This window comes from Cajanus cajan, chromosome 3, assembly GCF_000230855.2.
Source record: "Cajanus cajan strain Asha chromosome 3, NIPB_CcT2T_4, whole genome shotgun sequence".
Classification (NCBI taxonomy): Eukaryota; Viridiplantae; Streptophyta; class Magnoliopsida; order Fabales; family Fabaceae; genus Cajanus; species Cajanus cajan.
The window spans coordinates 22,979,264-22,995,850 of NC_138519.1; the positions used below are offsets into that span (position 1 = coordinate 22,979,264).

The 16,587-nt window shown below is 38.4% G+C and overlaps 1 long non-coding RNA gene across 1 annotated transcript; it reads left to right on the forward strand.

The window, feature by feature from the left end:
• The first annotated feature begins 900 nt into the window (after positions 1-900).
• On the forward strand, positions 901-1,569 carry LOC145956523 (uncharacterized). Its single transcript, XR_014432781.1, has 3 exons — positions 901-1,031; positions 1,218-1,302; positions 1,467-1,569. It is a non-coding gene; the product is annotated as an uncharacterized LOC145956523 (long non-coding RNA).
• The last annotated feature ends 15,018 nt before the right edge of the window (positions 1,570-16,587 follow it).

The following is a 16,587-nucleotide window of genomic DNA, read 5'->3' on the forward strand; positions in this document are numbered from 1 at the left end:
TATATTTTAAGAAATAACTTATTTAAGATATTATATAATAAGTTATTGTATATGTTAGAAACTAAAATAAAATAAAAGCATTTATTTAGGCTAGTAGAAAAAAAGGAAACACTTGATACCTCTTAATTTTTAAAAGATAAATAAAAAATAAATTAAAATAATAGTTGTGAGTAATTACTTTAAAAAAATATATCAACGATTATTATTATTTTAACGGACCCATTTTGGTGAGTGGAGAGAGCGCCAAAACAAAAATTTTACCCCTCTTTTCTCTCTTCCTAGGTTTCTCTCTTCCTAATTTTAACTTTCTCTTTTTGAAAATTCTAATTCCTCCATTCTCACTCCATCATGGCAAAGACGGAGACGAATTCGAAGCGGGAGGCGGAGGAGCCAGGTGTGGCCGTACTCCTGCAGCTGGTACTTGTGGAAGGAGACGTTTTGGGGCTTTTCAACTTCTTCACACTGTCCTCCAACATGGCCAGCACGCCCAAATCCTCCTTACCACCGGAGAGCATCAAATGCGGTTGCTGGGAGCCGGAGCGGCTCGGAACGGGGTAGGCCGAACCGGAACCCGAACCGGAAGGGGAAGTGGTCGTTCTCTTGCGGTGGTTGTACTGCAAAGCTGCCGCTGTGGTTGTAACCCTAGTTGCTCTGAGCCACCTCTTGGCTCTACAACACTTACCCTTTTTCTATCTCATTCTTTAAACCCTTTTCTTCATCACTCATTCGCCTCATCTCTAACCTCTTCACAGTAAGTCTTACTTCAGAATTCATCAAATTTCTAACTTTTTACATGGATCTTCTTTGTTTTTCTTCATTTTTTGTTCTCTTTCAGGACACCCAATTGGATAAAGATTTGATTTTTTGTTATTGGTTTCTTCAATTATCGACCCATCTTATTTAGGGTTTCAGAAGTCAAATTTTTAGGAGTTGCCACCATGTCGGACGATGAAAGGGAGGAGAAGGAGTTGGATCTCTCTTCTCATGAAGTTGTCACCAAATACAAGACTGCGGCTGAGATCGCTAACAATGTGTTTCTCACCCTCTTAATGTCTTTATTTTCTCAAGAATTTTTATTTTTAATTTCGTATCTTGGATGAATTTTTTTTCTGGAATCTTGATGAAGTACACCTTTTTTTTTTTATTTGCATTTTTGGTTTTATTGATGATTTCATTTTTTTTCACCTTTTATTGTTTGTCTGTTTATGATTTTGCAGAGGCCTTGAAGTTAGTTATTTCAGAATGTAAACCTAAGGCCAAAGCTGTGGACATTTGTGAGAAAGGGGATTCATATATTAGAGAGTAAGGTTTTATTATTTATATATGAAGGAGCATTATTTGTGAATTGTGATACTTTTTTAACATACATGTGAATACATGCATACGGAATTGCTGTTTTGTTTATTAATTTATTTTTAATATTTTTGGATTATAGCTTCTAGAGTTTGTTTTATGTGTGTGTACAGACAAACTGGAAATGTGTACAAGAACGTGAAGAGGAAGATTGAGAGAGGTGTTGCTTTTCCAACTTGCTTATCTGTAAACAATGTACTAAGAATTTCAGAGCTCATTTGTTTCAGACTTTGTGAAGAATGAAAAATAATAGATGGTCAGGTTTAGAAGTAAAATCAATCTGGACCATTATGTATAGTTTGCTGTGTAGTTTGTATGGTCAAAGAAGAACTCCTTCCTTACCTTTCACTCTCACTAAAGACACACATATATACATAATACATTGTTAATTTGCTGCACTTGATGCCTTAATATTTTCTCTTATCATTCATATTTCATGTTTGATATGGTTTAAATAAGAAGAAAATTTACATTCAATACTAAAGATATTGTTGGTACTCTTCTTTAATTAGAGTTAAAATTTCACCTTAAGAATATACATAATTAAAGGCCTCCTTTAAATGTTGACGCATATTACTAAGATAAAATTTCAATTCTTATTAGAGAACAATATCAATGATACTTATGACTATGGTATGTATTGTATTTAAATTTTGTCTCTGTAAGCATGTTTTGATTCTAATTGGTCGAAAAATGTCTTGCTTTTCCATGCAGGGCTTTGGTAAAGAGTGCATGCCACGGGGTCAGTGCACCTTTGGAGCACGTTTGGAAGATGAAGAGATCAAGATATTGGGGGAGTTTGTCAAGTTACAGGCTGATCAAGGGTGGCCAAGTATAGAGACTGAAGAAAAGTGATTTAATACATGATTGGTTCAATTTATTTTAAAAGAATAATTGTTTTTTTCTTTCAACTTTTTGAGGGAACCTTTGATAAATAAGTGATTATTTATTTAGAATTAAACTGAACCAAACATGCTATTAACTTTTGTTGCATCTTTTCATGATAAATAGGTACGTAATGATTGGTTTACAGTTAATTTATATGCAGACATATACTGGCATGGAAATTTTGGAGTTGTTTATAAATTTTTTGATAGATTTTGGATTTGTATTCTTTTAAAATTACCGAAAATTAAGGCGAACAGATGCCTTGGCTACTACTAGAGGTATGTATACTTGTATTTGGGTCTTGTTTGGTACATATTTATCTTTTAAAGAAGATGGTTCTATTTGTCAAGTAGAATTAAATAATTAATATAAGAGTTTGATTGGATACAAGTTGTAAGTGCTTTTTAAAGCTTTCTTATTAAATAAAGAACAATTTTTAGTAGAAGAATTCTTAAAAACACATATAAACTTTGATCAAAACAAACTTTAGTTCTTTTTAAGTATTTAACATATCTGTATATCCAGAACTTGAATTTCAAAACATTGAATTTCAGACCATTGATAAAGTTAAAAATAATTTATGTTGATTGATTCATATATCAGATAGATATAAGTGATGTGTTCTGAGTTGTTTGAATGTAGAAGTTTGTGTTAGTGCTATGATGAAGTACTCATACAAGAGTCTGGAGTATGATTTTGTTGATTGCACGCTATTATCCTCCATCTTTATCGATTTGTGTGATGCTCAAGAGCATGTGTGATATTCTGTTTAGTATGGCTATTATGTTATAACTGGGATCTCTCATGTTTCTGTAAGTGTTTATTGTTTTTAATCTATCTATATGCTATTTTTAATTGTGAAGGATCACCAGGAATTAATCAAGCTTGTTGAATATTATTAACATTGTGAATCGCTGCACAACTTCAAACACTTTTTTATATTTGCATTTTACTATATTCAGTTGATTGGCTTAAGTCATGTATTTCTGCATTAAATTTTATCTGTGTGAACTATTTCTGTCATGCTGACCCATTTTCTGACAAAATTGAGGTTAAAATACTATGCCACCTTGTAGACCCCTAAAATTGTCCGGGTCGGAAATAAAACTCGAAGACCCTCAAAGATCGAAGGAAAGTCAGCCAGAAGGACTCCTAGAAGACCATAGGATGGCTATCTGTAGGTTTAGAGGTCTTAGAGTAGCTTAAAATAAGGAAGTGGAGGGAATGAAGCCCAATACGGCCGTACTAAACTTAATACGGCCGTATTGAAGCTTCAATACGGCCGCAGTGAACTCAATACGGCGTATTGAAGTTTCTGAAACTTCAATACGGCCGTACTGAAATCAATACGGCCGTATTGAAGCTTCAATACAGCCGCAGTGAACTCAATACGGGCGTATTGAAATTTCTGAATTTCAATACGGCCGTATTGAACTCAATACGGCCGTATTGAAGTTCAAAAATTTCAATACGGCCGTATTGATTCCATAGCCCGTATTGCGCCTGTTCCCTATAAATATGGCGTCATTTTGACGTCATTGGACACTTTCACACACAGTTTTGACTCCCTCCTTGAGTATTCTGGGGTTTTTGAGCAGTGTTCTGCCCTAGAAATCTCTCTGGGAGTCGATCCGACGAAGTTCTGGAATTCCGAGCATTTAGCTTGGAGATTCGAACCTAGTCGAAGGGAAATCCTCCGGATTTCCATAGTTAAAATTTTATAGGAGGGAGCGAGCGGTCTTGTAGAGGGAGGGAACGCCAAAACGCTTCCCAATTTCTGTCGAGATATATAAGAAAGCACGCTTCAAAGGTTTATCTCTTTAAAGTCCCTTCTTTTACCGCTTTCTGTGTGTACATATTTAAACTGTCATCATGTAGATAGTTAATTTATAATTGCTTAGAATAAATAGGGGTAATTTAGTAATTTCGCACTATTATTTTTAAAATAATCTGTCATAGGGAACCCGAAAGGGGCGCTGTGGGGTGCTAACACCTTCCCCACGCGTAACCGACTCCCTTACCCGACTCTGGTTGTAATGGCCGAAGTCGATTTTTGAATCGATTGCCTTAAACTTCTTTTTCCAATGTTTTGAGTAAAACATTGGTGGCGACTCCATGAACCCTTCCTTTTTATGAAAACCGCTAATCCATGGAGGGTCCCGCTTGGGATTAACATGGATTGGTGAGCTTTTAATAAAATTGCTCGTTTGACAAGGTCTCAGTTTGAGAATAAGTCATTCTAGCAATCCATACTTTTCAAAACAATAAAAGAGTCCAACCATCCTTCGCGAGTGCCGAAAGCCCGTTTCGGGCCGGTGGCGACAGATGGCGACTCCGCTGGGGAAGCCTCGAGAGTCAGTCCCATTTAGTGACAGATTATTTTTAACAAATAATAGTTAAAATTACTTTATTACCCCTTGTTTGTATGATAACATGCTTTATTTATATGGCTTTAATAACTGTTGTATGTTTAATTTTACGCAATTGTTTGAAATAAAAACTGCACACAAACCTTTGCACACAACAGTTCCCTCTATACCCGGGGGCATGAGTGGTAAGCCATAGGGAGTGGATGTTAGTACGGCCGGTTGTCGAATGGGTCTATAGGTGCCCGTAGACCGTTGTCGGAAAGCATCACTCAAGGTGATAACCATGAACTCGAGTCCGACAGTGCGTTGGAGCTTTCCATCGGCTTACGACGAGAGGAATTGGGTCCCTATAATGGGGGCACCTTGGCGGCCTCAGACCGGTGAGAACAGTTAGAACCACCTTGAATATGCACTTTTCTGCAGGATACCCCTACCTCGTGATTCGCTCGTGACTGTTCGTGGATGAGTGAATTGTTTGTGCATTGATTATGTGAAATTGTTTGAGCATACATTGCATTTCTTTAAACATACAACATTCCTTTTTAAAATAAGAATAAATAGGAATGAGAATCTTCCATTGCATGGTGTTAACATCTACCTTCATCACATTCATATAGGTAGTTTCCCTTTTCACCCAAAAATACAAAAAAATAATAAATAAAAATACCCAAAAAAGAAAAAAGGGTTATTTATCCAAACCAAGCAATATCATGCATCATCTTAGGAACATCCCGAAAACATGATAATGCTTAGTTGAATAAACACAATGCATGCATATTCAACGTCATCATCTCATGTCATGCATTCTTATCAAAGATCATGGAGGGATCTAGGTTTGCATTTCATACATCCCTCCCAATAAATCATTAATAAACATTAATAAAAAGAAAGAAATAATCGATGCGTATGTTCAAAGAATGGATCGCACGCCGTTCGTTATCAAGTGTAAGCCAACAACCGCGCCAAGCGAACACACGTCAACTCTGTTGTTGGTAATCAAGACAAACAAAGGGGAAGGTCCAACACCATTAAGGATCACCGCTCCAAGGCCTTTCCCTTATGAATCAAATAAGGCTGTGCCATGGATATACGACATCCATTCTTCTGCCGACAGCGATATCTCTAACATCGCTGGACTTGGGGGCATGACTAGGAGTGACAGGATCTACACTCCCGAAGATCTTCATGATAAAACTCCCAAGAATAAAGGGAAAGAAAAGGAAGAGAAAACCGAGGAAAAAGAATCCGAGGAGGAGACTGATGAGCTGTTAAAGTTTATCCGACAGAGCGAGTACTCCATCATGGATCAACTTCATAAGACGCCAGCAAAGATTACTCTGTTGTCGTTGATCCTATGCTCCGAACCGCATCGACAAGCTCTGTTGAAAGTCTTGAACGAGGCATATGTGTCGGATACCATCTCCCAAGACAAGTTTGAGGGGATTGTTAGTCACATCACGGCTAATGATCACCTCACTTTCACCGGTGAAGAGATCCCCGCCGAGGGATCAAATCACAACAAGCCCTTGCACATCTCTGTAAAGTGCAAGGAGTATCACATCGCAAAAGTCTTGGTAGACAACGGATCTTCCTTGAATGTGATGCCCAAAAGAACGCTTGATCAAGTGGCAATCAAGGGAGTCCAAATGCGCCCGAGCAACATGATCGTCCGAGCTTTCGACGGTTCTAAAAGAGAAGTGGTGGGAGAAGTCAATCTCCCAATCCAAATTGGGCCCACCATCTTCAACGTCGAATTTCAAGTGATGGACATTACTCCCGCATACAGCTGTCTCCTCGGCCGACCTTGGATTCATGATGCAAGAGTTGTTCCTTCTACGCTCCACCAGAAAGTCAAATTCATTGTGGGTGACAAGCTGGTGACTGTACAAGCTGAAGATGATATACTCATCAGTAAGCCATCCACCATACCTTACGTGGATGCAGCGGAGGAAGCTTTAGAAACCGCCTTCCAAGCATTGGAAATCGCCAATGTCGAAATGTTTCCCCGAGAAATGAAGAAGGTAGCCCATATGCTCACCAAGAATGGATACTTGCCTGGACAAGGACTTGGCAAGGATTCCCAAGGAATTCCCGAGCTACCCGTTATCAAGGATAATCCGGGGAAACAAGGGTTACGATACAACCCTAATAAAGATCAAAGGACGAAGAGGAACCAAGATCCTTCTCGACGTTCTTTAAGCCAGATCTTTAGGAAGGCCGGTTCACAAGCGTCAAGGCCGGTCGTCGTCATCAAGTGCTCTTCTCCTTCCAATAGGGATGTATAGACCTGATGACTATTAGAGATTACTCCTCGGGGACAGCCCGACCCCCGAGCCTCGATAGGGCACATGTTTCCACTATGATTATAATAAAATCATTCTTTCTTATTGCTTCTTTTCTTGCTTGCAATAAAATTCTAAACCACATTATTTAACCCTGTTTGAATGAACATAAGTGAGGTTAAAATCGTCTTAATAATCAATAAACCCACATCATTTTGTGTGGAAGTGTGCACGACAACTTGGAGCACCTTTTCTTGGCCTCAATAAGTGCCGTCATGGATAAAAAGAAATCCATTCAGGACAAAAATCCTAAAAAACAAAAAGCTCGGCAGGAAACCCAAAAAGGGGACTGCGCAAAAATAAGAGCAAAAGACCCGCTAGGAATCCCACAAAAGGGTGACCTAGGCAAAAATTAGGGTTACAAAATAATGAACAAAAACAAAAGCCCGCTAAAACTCCACAAATGGGTGTTTTAGGCAAAAGTTAGGGCAATCGAAAAACAGAATAAATCCATGATGGTACCACCAACTGAATTCAACAAAGGGGCTCAAGAAAAGCTATCCAAGTTGTTAAATCACAAATGTTAATAACCAAGACGTGCTTAACTTCATAAGTGTTTAATCAAACAAGCCTAAACACATAAGCCTACCTTGGCCAGCCATTCTTACAAAAACAATTTTTCAAAAAATAAATAATCCCCTCTAAAACACAAACTTTCGAAAAAAATATCCTTTCCTTCTTTTCTCTCTTGTCCCAAACGATTTTTGAATAATCTAGTGGAAACATGGAGATATAGTAGTCAATAGGAAGGTTGACACATCTTCTAAAGGAAGGGAAGAATCACTGGGTTGATGACACCCATCTCAATATAACATGCATCATTCCTCGGTTACAGAAATCGGCAGCGCACAGCCCGTCTAGAGGAATGGCAAAAATCCAAACAGAGAAACGCATCGGTTAATTCTTTTGAAAAGTGAATCAAATAGAATTAGGTGCATCATACTGCATACATGCATACAGATGATAGGTGTAATGGAAGATCACTTATTCTCTGTTTATTGAAAAAAAAACAAAAAATATAAACTTCAGAAAAACAATACGCCCATATCATGTTCAGTACGCCCGTACCAAAATTAGGGTTATGAACAAATTTTCAATTCAATACGGGCATACTGAAATGAATAACGGCCGTATTGGCAATAACAGAAATCCTCCCTCGCGTTAATAACAGAAGTCCCTCTAAAAGAAGAAGAGGATAAGGGGAGCCATTCATTTCTAAAAAAAAAAAAAAAAAAAAAAAATTAATAAAATAATTAAACTTGCATTTTGTGCATCACGCACATTAATTGCACATTCAAAGACCTCATCATGAGGCAGTCGCATAAAATAGAAAAAATAGAAAAATTGCTTGTGTATGACAGCAGCAAACAAAATGCAGAAATTCAGAAAATCAATAAAACGTACAGAATAACTGAGCCTGGAGAGGCTTGCCGAAATAATACTCTCAGAATAACTGAGCCTGGAGAGGCTTGCCGAAATAATACTCTCTCAGAATAATTGAGCCTGGAGAGGCTCGCCGAAATAATACTCTCTCAGAATAACTGAGCCTGGAGAGGCTCGCCGAAAAAATACTCTCTCAGAATAATTGAGCCTGGAGAGGCTCGCCGAAATAATACTCATACAGAATAACTGAGCCTGGAGAGGCTCACCGAAATAATACTCTCAGAATAATTGAGCCTGGAGAGGCTCGCCGAAATAATACTCTCTCAGAATAACTGAGCCTGAAGAGGCTTGCCAAAATAATACTCCTCAGAGACATTTCTGTACAGAAAAAGCCAAAACCAACAAAAAAGGCAAAAATACAGAAAAAGCCAAAATCAACAAAAAATACAGAAAAAGCCGAAATCAACAAAAAGGCAAAAACACAGAAAAAGCCAAAATCAACAAAGGCAAAAACACAGAAAAAGCCAAAATCAACAAAAAGGCAAAATACAGAAAATCCAACAAATTATATAGAATAACTGAGCCTGGAGAGGCTTGCCAAAATAATACTCTCCAAAAGACGTCTCAGCTCGCATTCTCGGGCTGAACAAAAAACCAATTCATCATACAGAATAATTGAGCCTGGAGAGGCTTGCCGAAATAATACTCTCTCAGAATAATTGAGCCTGGAGAGGCTCGCCGAAATAATACTCCCTCATCAGAATAATTGAGCCTGGAGAGGCTTGCCGAAATAATACTCCTTCAGAATAACTGAGCCTGGAGAGGCTTGCTGAAATAATACTCTCTCAGAATAATTGAGCCTGGAGAGGCTTGCCGAAACAATACTCCCTCTTAAAATAATTGAGCCTGGAGAGGCTTGCTGAAATAATACTCCCCAACTGTATAGAATAAATGAGCCTGGAGAGGCTCGCCGAAATAATACTCCCCAGAGATATCTCAGCTTCCACTCACGGGCCAAATTCCCCAGTGAAAGCTATCAAACCAAGATCAGCAAAATTCCCCAAGAGAGGCTTGATCATCTAAACAGAATATCCAAGTCGAAAGGACTTAAACCTCCTCAGTGGAAGGTAGCTTTCCAACTCAAAGCGATGAGTGAAGCTAAGCCTGAAGAGGCTTTCTAAATAATACTCTGGGATATATAAACTTTAAATCCCCACTCGCCTACTCAGAGGCACCCCTTCAAAAAAGAAATTATAAAGATCAATAAATCATTTCCCAATCGGAATCTGGCACTCAGCCGAACACCGAACATCAAGATAATTCGCCTACTCAGAGGCACTTCTTCAAAAAGAGAAAATCAAAAGATCAATAATCATTCCCCAAGTGGAATCCGGCTCTTAGCCAAACATCAAGCGTCAAGATGATCTGCCTAATAGAAGAGGCTAATCACAATCAACGACAAAATCCCCCAGCGGATAACAGCCTACACAGAGGCAACAAAAATCAAAAAAATCAAAAAAAAGTTACCCGAATAAGGATAACCGGGATACTCCACAACGTCGAAAGGACGACAGCCAATCATAAGGCACCGCTCACATCAGAAAGAGCATCTTTGTGTCTGCACCCCCAAGGAATCAGAAATTCCTCAATGGGTACCAACTACACAATGGAAAGTTGGGACACAAGAACCTATGAGTAACTGCACATCCCCTAGACGGATCCTTGCGTTATCCAGCCCTCAGCGGCACCAAAATCAAAATCAAACCGTCGAAGCAGCATCGTGGACTGTGGAGACAAAATCAATGACAAAATTCCTAGCGGATAATAGCCTACACAGAGGCAACAAAACCAGAAAAACAAAAAGAGTCGCCCGAATAAGGATAACCGGGATACTCCACCAACGTCAAAGGACGTCAGCCAAACATAAGGCATCGCTCAATTCAAGAAGAGCATCTGTGTCTACACCCCAAGGAGTCAGAAATTCCCCATGGGTACCAACTATGCAAATGCAAGTTGGGGCACAAGAACCTATGAATGACTGCACATCCCCTAGACGGATCCCTGCGTTACCCAGCCCTCAGTGGCACAAAAATCAAAAACAATCGTCGAAGCAGCATCGTGGACTGTGGAGACAAAACTATCACAAAAGCCTGGAGAGGCAATACTCAGCTACCCAGTTGTCGAGAGCACCGAGGTATGCACAAGCCTGGAGAGGCAATACTCAGCTACCCAGTTGTCGAGAGCACCGAGGTATGCACAAGCCTGGAGAGGCAGTACTCAGCTACCCAGTTGTCGAGAGCACCGAGGTATGCAAAGCCTGGAGAGGCAATACTCAGCTACCCAGTTGTCGAGAGCACCGAGGTATGCACAAGCCTGGAGAGGCGGTACTCAGCTACCCAGTTGTCGAGAGCACCGAGGTATGCACAAGCCTGGAGAGGCGGTACTCAGCTACCCAGTTGTCGAGAGCACCGAGGTATGCACAAGCCTGGAGAGGCAATACTCAGCTACCCAGTTGTCGAGAGCACCGAGGTATGCACAAGCCTAAGAAGCGCTACTCAGCTACCCAGTTGTCGAGAGCACCGAGGTATGCACAAGCCTAAGAGGCAATACTCAGCTACCCAGTTGTCGAGAGCACCGAGGTATGCACAAGCCTAAGAGGCAATACTCAGCTACCCAGTTGTCGAGAGCACCGAGGTATGCACAAGCCTGGAGAGGCAATACTCAGCTACCCAGTTGTCGAGAGCACCAAGGTATGCACAAGCCTGGAGAGGCGGTACTCAGCTACCCAGTTGTCGAGAGCACCGAGGTATGCATGAGCCTGGAGAGGCGACGACTAATACTCACCCTGGAGAGGGCAAACTCAACCTGGAGAGGCTACTCAACAATTTTCCGCCGGAAGACGCTACAAGTCAGAAGGTTGGCACATCACCCGGACAATTGGGTCAACTCCTTTAATTGTGTGATGCTCAAGAGCATGTGTGATATTCTGTTTAGTATGGCTATTATGTTATAACTGGGATCTCTCATGTTTCTGTAAGTGTTTATTGTTTTTAATCTATCTATATGCTATTTTTAATTGTGAAGGATCACCAGGAATTAATCAAGCTTGTTGAATATTATTAACATTGTGAATCGCTGCACAACTTCAAACACTTTTTTATATTTGCATTTTACTATATTCAGTTGATTGGCTTAAGTCATGTATTTCTGCATTAAATTTTATCTGTGTGAACTATTTCTGTCATGCTGACCCATTTTCTGACAAAATTGAGGTTAAAATACTATGCCACCTTGTAGACCCCTAAAATTGTCCGGGTCGGAAATAAAACTCGAAGACCCTCAAAGATCGAAGGAAAGTCAGCCAGAAGGACTCCTAGAAGACCATAGGATGGCTATCTGTAGGTTTAGAGGTCTTAGAGTAGCTTAAAATAAGGAAGTGGAGGGAATGAAGCCCAATACGGCCGTACTAAACTTAATACGGCCGTATTGAAGCTTCAATACGGCCGCAGTGAACTCAATACGGCGTATTGAAGTTTCTGAAACTTCAATACGGCCGTACTGAAATCAATACGGCCGTATTGAAGCTTCAATACAGCCGCAGTGAACTCAATACGGGCGTATTGAAATTTCTGAATTTCAATACGGCCGTATTGAACTCAATACGGCCGTATTGAAGTTCAAAAATTTCAATACGGCCGTATTGATTCCATAGCCCGTATTGCGCCTGTTCCCTATAAATATGGCGTCATTTTGACGTCATTGGACACTTTCACACACAGTTTTGACTCCCTCCTTGAGTATTCTGGGGTTTTTGAGCAGTGTTCTGCCCTAGAAATCTCTCTGGGAGTCGATCCGACGAAGTTCTGGAATTCCGAGCATTTAGCTTGGAGATTCGAACCTAGTCGAAGGGAAATCCTCCGGATTTCCATAGTTAAAATTTTATAGGAGGGAGCGAGCGGTCTTGTAGAGGGAGGGAACGCCAAAACGCTTCCCAATTTCTGTCGAGATATATAAGAAAGCACGCTTCAAAGGTTTATCTCTTTAAAGTCCCTTCTTTTACCGCTTTCTGTGTGTACATATTTAAACTGTCATCATGTAGATAGTTAATTTATAATTGCTTAGAATAAATAGGGGTAATTTAGTAATTTCGCACTATTATTTTTAAAATAATCTGTCATAGGGAACCCGAAAGGGGCGCTGTGGGGTGCTAACACCTTCCCCACGCGTAACCGACTCCCTTACCCGACTCTGGTTGTAATGGCCGAAGTCGATTTTTGAATCGATTGCCTTAAACTTCTTTTTCCAATGTTTTGAGTAAAACATTGGTGGCGACTCCATGAACCCTTCCTTTTTATGAAAACCGCTAATCCATGGAGGGTCCCGCTTGGGATTAACATGGATTGGTGAGCCTTTTAATAAAATTGCTCGTTTGACAAGGTCTCAGTTTGAGAATAAGTCATTCTAGCAATCCATACTTTTCAAAACAATAAAAGAGTCCAACCATCCTTCGCGAGTGCCGAAAGCCCGTTTCGGGCCGGTGGCGACACACCTGCACCATGACCAACTGAAGGCTGTCTTTCACGTTTCTCAAAGAATTAGGAAAGCTGTAAGTCGTGTCTCTACTCTGTATTTTATGCCTTTAAATCTGCTTATGATTTTAGCTACCTTTTGATGACTAACTCTTTGTAATATTGATAGGTTGTGATTGCAAGGCAATATCACTTCAATTATTCTACTCCAGATCGCTCTCTGCAAGAGATGTTGAGCAGAATGACTCCTCTTCCTACTGAGCATTGGCCTTTTTGTTCATATTTGGAATGCACTGTATCCACATATGATTTCCTAACAATTTCTTGTATTTTAATTCATATGGATGAACATATATATTTTGATTCCTTTAACTCCTTATGAATCATTAAGTTAATTTCAGTTGCATGAATTTTTCATAGTTGCTTGTACTCTATTCATGTTATTACATGTCTCCTTCTGGTTTGTTCAACTATAAATAATCCTAAATGTCATTTTCCTTCAATTATAAGCTGAGGCATTTTCTAAAGTTGAGAGAGGACCCTTATACCTCTGCTTCACTAGTTTGCTTTATTACATTTTTACTCTATCATACATATATATTTTGTATTAGCATATTAAGTTTGTAGAAGCCACAACAACAACAGTAGTCTTAATAGAGTGTTAAAATCTGATTTGATCCAATAGCATTGCAGCAACTGATCCTAATAACCACAAATTGAGAAAACCAATAATCAATAACCACAAAATATGACTGCATGTGAAAACTGAATTGCACCAATATATGCTATATGTGACACTGGTGCTAACTGATTAATTTGTCAATTCTTTTATTGCTTGTCTAGTGTTGCTTACTACTAGTAGTAGTGCTTAAGATTGTCTTGACATAATTTTTACTTTGGAATTTGGACTATTTAGTTGTCACATATTGTTCCATTAACATACTATAAACGCATTTTTCAATGATTGTTTGCAGCTGATAGGATTATATAGCACACTTAGTTACTTGTTATTAAATTTCAGAAGACAAATGTTATTGTTTAGTCCAGAATAATAGGCTCTGGTAATCGACTACAATACTTGGTAATCGATTACAACGGCTTAAAATCAAATTTTGAAATTTTCATCTTCTGGTAATCGATTACAATAAATGGGTAATCGATTACCAGAGAACCTTTTAATAAGTAAATTTCGAACATATGATTTTCATTTGTCTGGTAATCGATTACCTATACATGTAATCGATTACCAGACTCTTAAATAATAGGCATCATAGTTAGTGATTGATTTTATCCGCCGCAAATTGTGACGGAATTATGGCGTCGCAAATTGTGACGAATTCTAGTCAATAATAGGCATCACAGTTTGTGACGGATTTTCTTCGTCGCAAATTGTGACGGATTTTGACGGACTCACATACCTCTCAATCCCTCTCAAATTGCGAGGGGTTTAATCCCTCACAAATTGCAAGGGATTTAATCCCTCACAAATTGCGACGGAGTTAGAGGCGTCACAAATTGTGACGGATTTTTATTAATTTCTAAACATTTATTATTAGAAATTAGTGACGGAAATTATACTGTTTGTGATGCCTTAATTCCGTCACTAATTGTGACGGAGAAAATAATCCGTCACTAAATATTTTGTGACGCCAAATTTTGTGACGGAATCATTTCCGTCACAAATTCCGTCACTAATTTATTTGTGACAAATTTTATGCAGATTAGTGATGGATTTGTTCCCTCTCTAATTTTAATTTTTCTAGTAGTGAGTATTGAAGGTTCTCTTTTATAGCTCCTTTTTAAAACAAGATAACATTTTAAGTGCATTTTTGTTTCCCTTTGATGTAAAATTTTAATCAAATTAAAGTCTTGCTTCAATAATTACTTTTGATTTTCGCTGTGCTGACAAATGAATTCTTATTTTAAAACATTTGAGATATTGTCCTAATTAATAACAACACAGTGTGGCCCCTGTTTCCAAGAAAATGATTTTGTTTTTTTTAACCCATTTCTCTTTCTTTTATTTCATATTTTTATTTTTACTCCGATTTTAACATTTAACTCCGATTTTATTTTTGCTTATCTTAATAATGAAACAGCCAACGCATCAGAAACTAATTATAGAAGCTGGAGCCTTGCCCTGTCTTATAGATTTGTTAAGGAGACACAAGATTAAGACCCTTGTCAGGTTTTTCTCCACTTTCTCACCAGGTTGGCTTAAATTCACTTAGTGCTTCTTTATATTTCCCCCTTGTTCTTCATGCTTGATCTCAGCCATATGATTTGCATATCTATTTATAAAAATGCATACAATATAGGTATGAATGAGACCAAATATTGTGTCAGTTTCAGCAACCTGTGGGTATCATATCTGTCCCAATAAAACAAGTGAATCCTCTTGTACATTTTAAAATAGAATCATAGTTGCTACTATCAAAGATACACCACAAAAATTAATATTGCAGGGTTCAATATATTGGTTTATTTATTTCTGTTGATAAAGCACAACACATAAAAAAAGAGTGCTGTATTTTGTAGGCCTAGTGTAATTATGTTGAATTTTGTCTTGATTGTTGCCCTTTTGTTTTAAATATGTTTATCTGTTTTGAGAACATTTGATTTGGCTCTTGTACTGTTATCACATAACCATTTTATACTTTTTGCAATTCTTTTTTTTTTATACCAAAAGTGACATGTGATAGACATGTCTACACTAAAACTGCCATAAACTATATTGATTGTCTTGGAGGAAGCCCCTGGTTATTTGTTAGAGCATGTGGTGGGGTTCAATAACCAAACCTTATTAGTTTATTTCAATGGAATCAAATTGTGATTAATTGTTCTACCATTACCATTTTTTAATAAATGAAGTAATGGTTTTTTACGTTTTTATGGTGTAGCCTCTTCAACTTAAAATTGTAACTCTCTTGTTAATGCATGCTGCTCCTTGGAATCATGGATATATATATGGATTTGAACATTTGCCAATTACTGGTAACTTTATGCTTTTCACAGCGTCAGAAAGTAGCTAACAGTTAGTTAGAATAGCTAGGTGGTTACTGTTGTAGAAGTAGGAATTATTTAAAATATTATTTCCTTGAAATTTTTGTTGAAATAATATTTTTTATTTTTTTAGGAGAAATATAAGGAGCGTCTAATTGAAGTCAAGCAACAAGCTACACAGGATGACACAGAGGGCTCTGCTTCTACTTGTATTAGTGATAATGAAGTTTATTTGCATGTGGTTAAAAAGAATCCGAAGGGAAACTTGTATGGGCTTGCTGGATTGACTGATGATTTCATTCGCTCAACACTTCCACAATCTTCTAAAAGCCATCACCAGTCACTGCAGGGGTGATTGAAGAAATGCAAAATAGGATAACTAATTAAATGCTGAGCTTGCTGCAAAGGAAGCAAAGGAAAAAGCATTGGAAGAGCATATACGACAGCATGATGAGCAGATGCAGTATATACTACGCCATCTCAACATTGACCCTTTAAGGCCAACCCCTCCTGCACCGAGTACTACCCCAGATGATCCTGACCATGCTGTTGATGATGCTCTTGATGACATAGCAGAAGACCCTTAATTAAGCTTCTTTATTTTACTTGTTTCAGGATATTTTATTGTATTTGACTATTACTTTGTTCAAGTTTAAACGTTTTATGTTATTATTGTGTTTTTAGCATACTATATTGACATACTTATATTTTATTAAGTTT